Raw genomic sequence first — 8,660 nt, 5'->3', positions numbered from 1 at the left:
ACTTATGTCTATGGTTAGGAAACCTTAACCATCTTCGATCAACGAGCTAGTCTAGTAGAGGCTCACTAGGGACACGGTATTTGTTTATGTATCCACACACATATTTAAGTTTCCGGTCAATACAATTCTAACATGAATAATAAACCTTTATCATGATTTAGGAAATATAATAATAACCATTTTATTATTGCGTCTAGGCATATTTCCATCAGTCTCCCACTTGCACTAGAGTCAATAATCTAGTTCACATCACCATGTGATTAACACCCATAGTTCACAAGGACAACACGACACAACATTGACCAGTTGGTTCATGCTATAGTAGAAAGGAAGAGTGTTCCAACAATAAGAAGGAAAAAGAACTAAAGCCACCAACTAGTCCATGGTGTTTGAGAAAGAAAGAGTGTTCAGAAAAAATAAGACGAAAAAAGAAAGAAAAAGTACTCTAAAAATAAGCAGGAATGAGAACTAAAGTTGGCGAGGAATGAGAAAGAAGTAGATTAGGTGTCTATGATGAACACACTAATATTGACGTGGTGCTGGCTGGCGCCAGTGGAATGTCTTGGTGAAGAGGCTAAGAGTAGAAGATGTAGGGAAGGAAGAGGAAGAGAAGAACGACAAGTATCCCTTCTGGTATATGTGGGCTAGAGGTGGAGCTTATTGGTGACGAGGAATACGTTCATGTTGCCACTCTCCTCCAATGTCAATGTGCATTTGAAAAGTTGAATGGACCTTTGAGAATGATTTCTATAATTATTCGTTATTTTGTGTCAATAGTATAACTTAGTTTAACCCACTCTACTATATTGTAAACATGAAAAACATTATCTTGTTTGCAATGCACGGCCAAGATGAGGTGGACATCATTTGGTTTTAAAGGAGGTGACTCCAGTAAGAAATGTCCTGCTATGACGAGAAACCGAGCGGGAAGGGGAGGTTCCGTCATAAAAAAGGAAGATGCATGGCAGGATGGGTTTTTTGTGTTGACTCGAATGTTAGAGATAACATGGTGGATAGCCCATAGAAACGCACGGGCGTTCTGCTAGCATGTCCAGGTTCTCACTACGAGAAGTTGCTTCCGGAGGCCGAGCTCCACGGATGCCTCCAAATGCAAAATTCAAAATTCATGAAAATTCATATATTCACATTTCAAAGAATTTTGAAAAATACAGATATAGATGAAGGCATAATTCACAAGTGTGTAAATTTTCAGGACGAAATACATTTAAATGAGGGTTGTGCAAATAAAAAACAAATCTGGAACTTTTGAACACATGATACTATTCATCCTCCCACACCATGAATTTGTCTATTTTGTACAGGTCACATTTCAATGTAATTCATCCTGAAATTTTACACACAATCACCTCACATTCTTGTTTACTTGTACAAAAAAATTAGACTTTTTCTGAAACTGGAAATTTTGAATTTTGAATTTTTCAAAAATTCGGCCTCGAGATGGTCTTTGGTGATTACCAGCAAAATTAAAATTATTAGGCCAACTCCAAACGGACAACGCCAACGGACGCGGTTTTGTTCGTTTGGGTGGGCCAAGCAGACGAGTGAGTCCATTTTTGGCCGGAGGCGTCGGTGCGCCTAACGCGGGCGATGTATTTAGTCCACGCAGAAACTTAAAAAATTTAAATTGGCATACAACATTTTAAATAAAAACATTCATGTAAAAACGCTGCCAAAGTCCACTTACAATAATTAAACATCAAATATAAATCTCGTAGCCACCCGCTGTCGGCAGCCCTATGCGTCGTTGTCGTCGCCCTCCTTGGTCAAGTCAACAAATGCCGTCAGCACCGACCATGGGAAGGTCTGTTGGTACGCTGCCAGCGTCGAAGCCTCCAACGTATGTTGCTGATGCTGCCGGTACACTGCCTGGCGGTGCGCCGCCTCCTCCTGCTCGTGCCACTCGGTCTCCTCCTCACGCTCCCACTGCATCCGACGCTCCCCCTCCACCCACTCTGCCGCCAGCGAGCGCCCCTCCCACTCATAGATGTGCTGCCGCTCCTCCTCCTCCCCCACCGTACCCAGTCAAACGGGCGGCAAAGAGATGTAGATTGGCGGCTCGCTCGTCCACTGGCAGCTTTCGAGGATGGGTGCTGGTGTAGGTGGGGGCGGTAGCGGTAGCGGTGGCGGCGGTGGCGGTGGTGACGCCTGGACGCTGCATGTCGAGTCTTTAAGTGCCTACTCGAGGCCAGACCACATGGCTATCTCCATGTGCACCGACTCCTCCATGGCCCGCCACGTCGCCTCCTCAATGGCTACCTGGTACACGGCCTCCTCCTCCTCGTCCTCATCCTGCACCACCCCCAGCGGTGGTGGAGGGCGGGCATCCATATGGACGACCCCACAACGGCGTACATCATGCTCCGTCGTGAACTACCAGACGAATGGAGTACTAATTAACATTTTCGATAAAGGGCAATTTTATTAACTCAAAATGTAGCATCAAGCGAATACAAAAAAAGAGCAACACCCGGCCTCTGCGTAGCTAAGATGCACAGCCATCAAACGAACGGTCTGACAAAGAATATAAAAACAATAATGTGGCAACAGTAAAGCCATATGAGGCCGAAACTATGCCTATTTGAATGGAGACGGTGAACCGATTTGGAGATTATGCTGCCACCCATGTTGGGTAAAAACCTCCCTCGCAACCCGCTCCAACCGCATACACACCACCTTGAACGGTGAATGATACTCTATTCGGTGCAGAGTAGACCACATACGGAGTTAGTGCATACAACGGTAAACAACTTGCATAGGGGAGGATATTTTGCCATTAAAAACACAATCATTTCTACATAGCCAAATTGTTAGAAGGGAGAGAGATGGATTGGTGGAATAGTTGTTGTATTGCTTGAGCCTCATGGGCATATATATAGGAGTACAATGACCAACTTGGAGTACAAGATAAGCCAGAACATATCCTAGTCTATCTCGTATTTCCTAACTAAACATAATACTCAACATCCCCCCGCAGTCACAACGGTAGCGACATAGACGGTGAGACTGGAGAAGAATCCGAAGGAAGCCCTTTGTGTCGTTTATCGAGGTAGCCGAGAGCATGGGTGGTGTAGCCATGGTTGAGGTATCCACGCGAAGAACGCCGTGGTCGATGTCGAGTCTGCGTAGCCAGTGTTGAGGAAGTCGCCGTGGATCCATAGGTGCAAGGAGGCACCAAGTTAGTCATGGGCGTAGTGGTGTCAAAGTAGTGGTGCACCGAGAATAAGACGTTGTTGATGATGCTTCGCGCAGGGTTTGCCAAGCCCGGGGACACATCATGGACGAAGGCACAGATCGGTGTTGCCATTACCGGGCATGCATAGACGGACGAAGACGAAGTTGATGAAGCGCCGCACGAAGCTTGCCGAGTCCGGGGACATGTCGTGGATGAAGGCACGCATAGGTGTTGGCAGCACCGAGCACGCATAGACGAGGGACTTGCATGAGTTGTACACCATGTCGAGGAGTCGGAGGGGCCAGCAAAGAAGGAGACTCGACGACGATATTGGCACTAGTCGACGTGGGGGCCAATGTCACCAATGGTCGTTGATGACCCACAAGTATAGGGGATATATCTAGTCCTTTCGATAAGTAAGAGTGTCGAACCCAACGAGGAGCAGAAGGAAATGATAAGCGGTTTCCAGCAAGGTATTCTCTGCAAGTACTGAAATAAGTGGTAACAAATAGTTTTGTGATAAGATAATTTGTAACGAGCAACAAGTAACAAAAGTAAATAAGGTGCAGCAATATGGCCCAATCCTTTTTGTAGCAAAGGACAAGCCTGGACAAACTCTTATATGATGTAAAGCGCTCCCGAGGACACATGGAATATCGTCAAGCTAGTTTTCATCACGTTCATATGATTCACGTTCGGTACTTTGATAATTTGATATGTGGGTGGACCGGTGCTTGGGTGCTGCCCTTACTTGGACAAGCATCCCACTTATGATTAACCTCTAGTGCAAGCATCCGCAACTACAACAAAAGTATTAAGGTAAACCTAACCATAGCATGAAACATATGGATCCAAATCAGCCCCTTATGAAGCAACGCATAAACTAGGGTTTAAGCTTCTATCACTCTAGCAACCCATCATCTACTTATTACTTCCCAATGCCTTCCTCTAGGCCCAAATAATGGTGAAGTGTCATGTAGTCGACGTTCACATAACACCACTAGAGGAGAGACAACATACATCTCATCAAAATATCGAACGAATACAAAATTCACATGACTACTAATAGCAAGACTTCTCCCATGTCCTCAGGAAAAAAATTAACTACTCACAAAGCATAAACATGTTCATAATCAGAGGGGTATTAATATGCATATAGGATCTGAACATATGATCTTCCACCAATTAAAGCAACTAGCATCAACTACAAGGAGTAATTAACACTACTAGCAACCTACTAGCACCAATCCCGGACTTAGAGACAAGAATTGGATACAAGAGATGAACTAGGGTTTTGAGATGAGATGGTGCTGATGAGGATGTTGATGGATATTGCCCTTTCCCGATGAGAGGAGCGTTGGTGATGACGATGGCGATGATTTCCCCCTCCGGGAGGGAAGTTTCCCCGGCAGAACAGCTCCGCCAGAGCCCTAGATTGGTTCCGCCAAGGTTCCGCCTCGTGGCGGCGGAGTTTCGTCCGAGAAGATGGCTTATGATTTTTTTCCCATCGAAAAACTCCATATAGCAGAAGATGGCCACCGGAGGGCCACCAGGGGGCCCACGAGGGTGTGGCCCCCCTGGTGAAGTTCTTGCTCTCAGTATTTTTTATATATTTGGAAAACATCTTCCGTGAAGTTTCAGGACTTTTGGAGCTGCGCAGAATAGGTCTCTAATATTTGCTCCTTTTCCAGCCCAGAATCCCAGCTGCCGGCATTCTCCCTCTTTATGTAAACCTTGTAAAATGAGAGAGAATAGGCATAAGTATTGTGACATAATGTGTAATAACAGCCCATAATGCAATAAATGTTGATATAAAAGCATGATGCAAAATGGACGTATCAACTCCCCCAAGCTTAGACCTCGCTTGTCCTCAAGCGAAAAGCCGAAATCGAAAAATATGTTCACATGTTTAGAGATAGAGGTGTCGATACAAATAAAATACGGACATGAGGGCATCATGATCATTCATAGAACAACAACTTATATAAATCTTGTCATATAATCTCTTATGCTAGAGTAATAATTCAATCACAATATCAAGTATGAATCGTAAACTCCATTGAAAACTAACAAACTACAATCTCAGTCATTGAAGCAATTGCAATTTATCATAACATAGGAAAGAGTCAATGTATAAGAGCTTTTCAGCAAGTCCACATACTCAACTATCATATAGTCTTTCACAATTGCTAACACTCATGCAATACTTATGGGTATGAAGTTTTAATTGGACACAGAGAAAGATAGGGGCTTATAGCTTTGCCTCCCAATGTTTTACCTCAAGGGTAATGTCAACAGTAATAGTTCATGAAAACTCACATCCAATTAGCCATATATACCAGGATCTTTCCAACATATTGTGCTTGCCAAAGGATAAAATGTAAAAAGGAAGGGTGAAGATCACCATGACTCTTATGCAATGTAGGAGATAAAAGTAAAAGATAGGCTCTTCGCAGAGGGAAGCAGAGGTTGTCATGCGCTTTTATGGTTGGATGCACAAAATCTCAATGCGAAAGAACGTCACTTTATATTGCCACTTGTGATATGGACCTTTATTATGCAGTCTGTCGCTTTTATTACTTCCATATCACACGATCATATAAAGCTTATTTCCTCCACACCAATCAATCATACATATTTAGAGAGCAATTTTTATTGCTTGCACCGATGACAACTTACTTGATGGATCTTACTCAATCCATAGGTAGATATGGTGGACTCTTATGGCAAGACTGGTTTAAGGGTATTTGGAAGCACAAGTAGTATCTCTACTTGGTGCAATGAATTTGTCTAGCATGAGGGGGAAAGGCAAGCTCATCATGTTGGAAGATCCAAGGCAATATAATTTATTTCAGATGAAAGAAAACATAACCCATTACGTTGTCTTCCTTGTCCAATGTCAACTCTTTAGCATGTCATATTTTAATGAGTGCTCACAATCATAAAAGATGTCCAAGATAGTATATTTATATGTGAAGACCTCTCTTTCTTTATTACTTCCTATTAATTGCAACGATGACCAAAACTGTGTTTGTCAACCCTCAACAACTTTTATTCAGCATACTCTTTCTATGTGAGCTCATTACTCTCCATAAGATTCGCATGATCTCTTTGTTTCTTTTTATTTCTTTCTCTTTTCTTTTATTCACTTAGGATCATGGCAAAATAATCAAGCCCTTGACTCAACACTAATCTTTATTATATAGCTCACGGACTCGATTACAAAGGAGGATAATAAATCAAAATTCACGACTAAATCATACTAAGAACTTTTATTCTACTAGATCAAGATATTACCAAAAGGACCAAACTAAGAAAAACGGTAAAGATAAAGTGATGGTGATATGATACCGGGGCACTCCCCCAAGCTTGGCAATTGCCAAGTGGAGTGCCCATACCCATGTGATTATGTCTCCTTTGTTGGTGAAGAAGGTGGGGATGTTGATGATGGATAGTCGCACATTGAGCGTAGGAGGTCTTCTAACTTGCGGATAATGCCCTTGAGTGTGATGATGTGCTCCTTCAACAAAATATTTTCACATGTGAGATACTTATTTTGTATACGAGCTAACTCAATCATCTTGAAAGCTTTGATTTCTGTTGGGGTAAGAAGGTTGTGATCCAGTTGAAGGGTGTCTTCTGTTGCCGAAACTTGGTCCTCCATGGCCTTCTTGACCCCTTCATCCTTGTTGATCTCCATGGGTTCTTCTCCCTTCAGCTCTATCTTCATTAGCCAAGCATAGTTGCCCTCATGGTTGGAGGAGGGAGATGACATAGTGCCTGGCCTTGACAACCCTGACAGAAAACAGCTTGAAGCAAAGACAGGAGATTTTCGCGTGATACGGGAGTCAAAACCCCCGGGAGATTATATAATGAATTTTTACCGACCAAAATACGCGTCGTGTATGAATACGGAGTTCGGAGAGCACACGAGGTGCCCACGAGGTAGGGGGCGCGCCCAGTAATGTAGGGCGCACCCTCCACCCTCGTGGAGGCCTCGTGTCCTTCCCGGACTGCTTCTTATTTTTCTATTTTTCTAAATATTCCAAAAGGGAGAAATATTGTCTTAAAAACTGTTTTGGAGTCGGTTTACTTACCATACCACATACCTATTCCTTTTCGGAGTCTGAAATGTTCCAAAAAGTGTCCGTTATGTATTCCTCTGGGGTTACGATTTCAATAACATTGGTTTCAACATTTATGGGATTACCTGAGATATAGTGTTTGATTCTTTGACCGTTCACCACCTTCAGATTTGTGCCTTCGAAGTTGTTGATTTTTATGGCACCAGAACGGTAGACCTCCTCGATAACGTAAGGACCTTACCATTTAGAGAGAAGTTTTCCTGCAAAAAATCTTAAACGAGAGTTGTATAGCAATACATAATCACCTACATTAAACTCACGCTTTTGTATCCTTTTGTCATGCCATCTTTTAACTTTTTCCTTAAACAACTTGGCATTTTTGTAGGCTTGGGTTCTCCATTCATCACGTGAGCTAATATCAAATAACCTCTTCTCACCGGCAAGTTTAAAATAATAATTAAGTTCTTTAATAGCCCAATAAGCCTTGTGTTCTAGTTCAAGAGGTAAGTGACATGCTTTTCCATAGACCATTTTATACGGAGACATACCCATAGGATTTTTATATGCAGTTCTATAGGCCCATAATGCATCATCAAGTTTCTTGGACCAATTCTTTCTAGACCTATTAACAGTCTTTTGCAAAATTAATTTGAGTTCTCTATTACTCAATTCTACTTGCCCACTAGACTGAGGTGATAAGGAGATGCAATTCTACGATTACCATCATATTTAACGAGCATTTTATGGAAAGCACCATGAATAAAATGTGAACCACCATCAGTCATTAAATATCTAGGGACTCCAAATCTTGGAAAAATAACTTCTTTAAGCATTTTAATAGAAGTGTTGTGATTAGCACTACTAGTTGGAATAGCTTCTACCCACTTAGTAACGTAATCAACAGCAACTAAAATATGTGTATAACCATTAGAGGAAGGGAAAGGTCCCATATAGTCAAAGCCCCAAACATTGAATGGTTCAATAACAAGTGCATAATTCATAGGCATTTCTTGACGTCTACTAATATTACCAATTCTTTGACATTCATCACAAGATAAGACAAACTTACATGCACCCTTGAAGAGAGTAGCCCAATAAAAACCAGATTGCGGTACCTTATGTGCAGTTCTATCTCCAACATGGTGTCCTCCATAAGCTTCAGAGTGACACTTGCGTAGAATCTGTTCCTGTTCATGCTCAGGTACACAACGTCTAATAACACCATCTACTCCTTCTTTATAAAGATGTGGATCATCCCAAAAGTAATGCCTCAAATCAGAGAAGAACTTTTTCTTTTGCTGGTATGTGAAACTAGGTGGTATAAACTTAGCAACAATGTAATTAGCATAATCAGCATACCATGGAGCAGTATGGGAAGCATT

This window comes from Triticum dicoccoides, chromosome 3A (assembly GCF_002162155.2).
Source record: "Triticum dicoccoides isolate Atlit2015 ecotype Zavitan chromosome 3A, WEW_v2.0, whole genome shotgun sequence".
NCBI lineage: Eukaryota > Viridiplantae > Streptophyta > Magnoliopsida > Poales > Poaceae > Triticum > Triticum dicoccoides.
The sequence above is the reverse complement of the archived record's forward strand: the minus strand, read 5'-3'. Positions refer to the sequence as shown.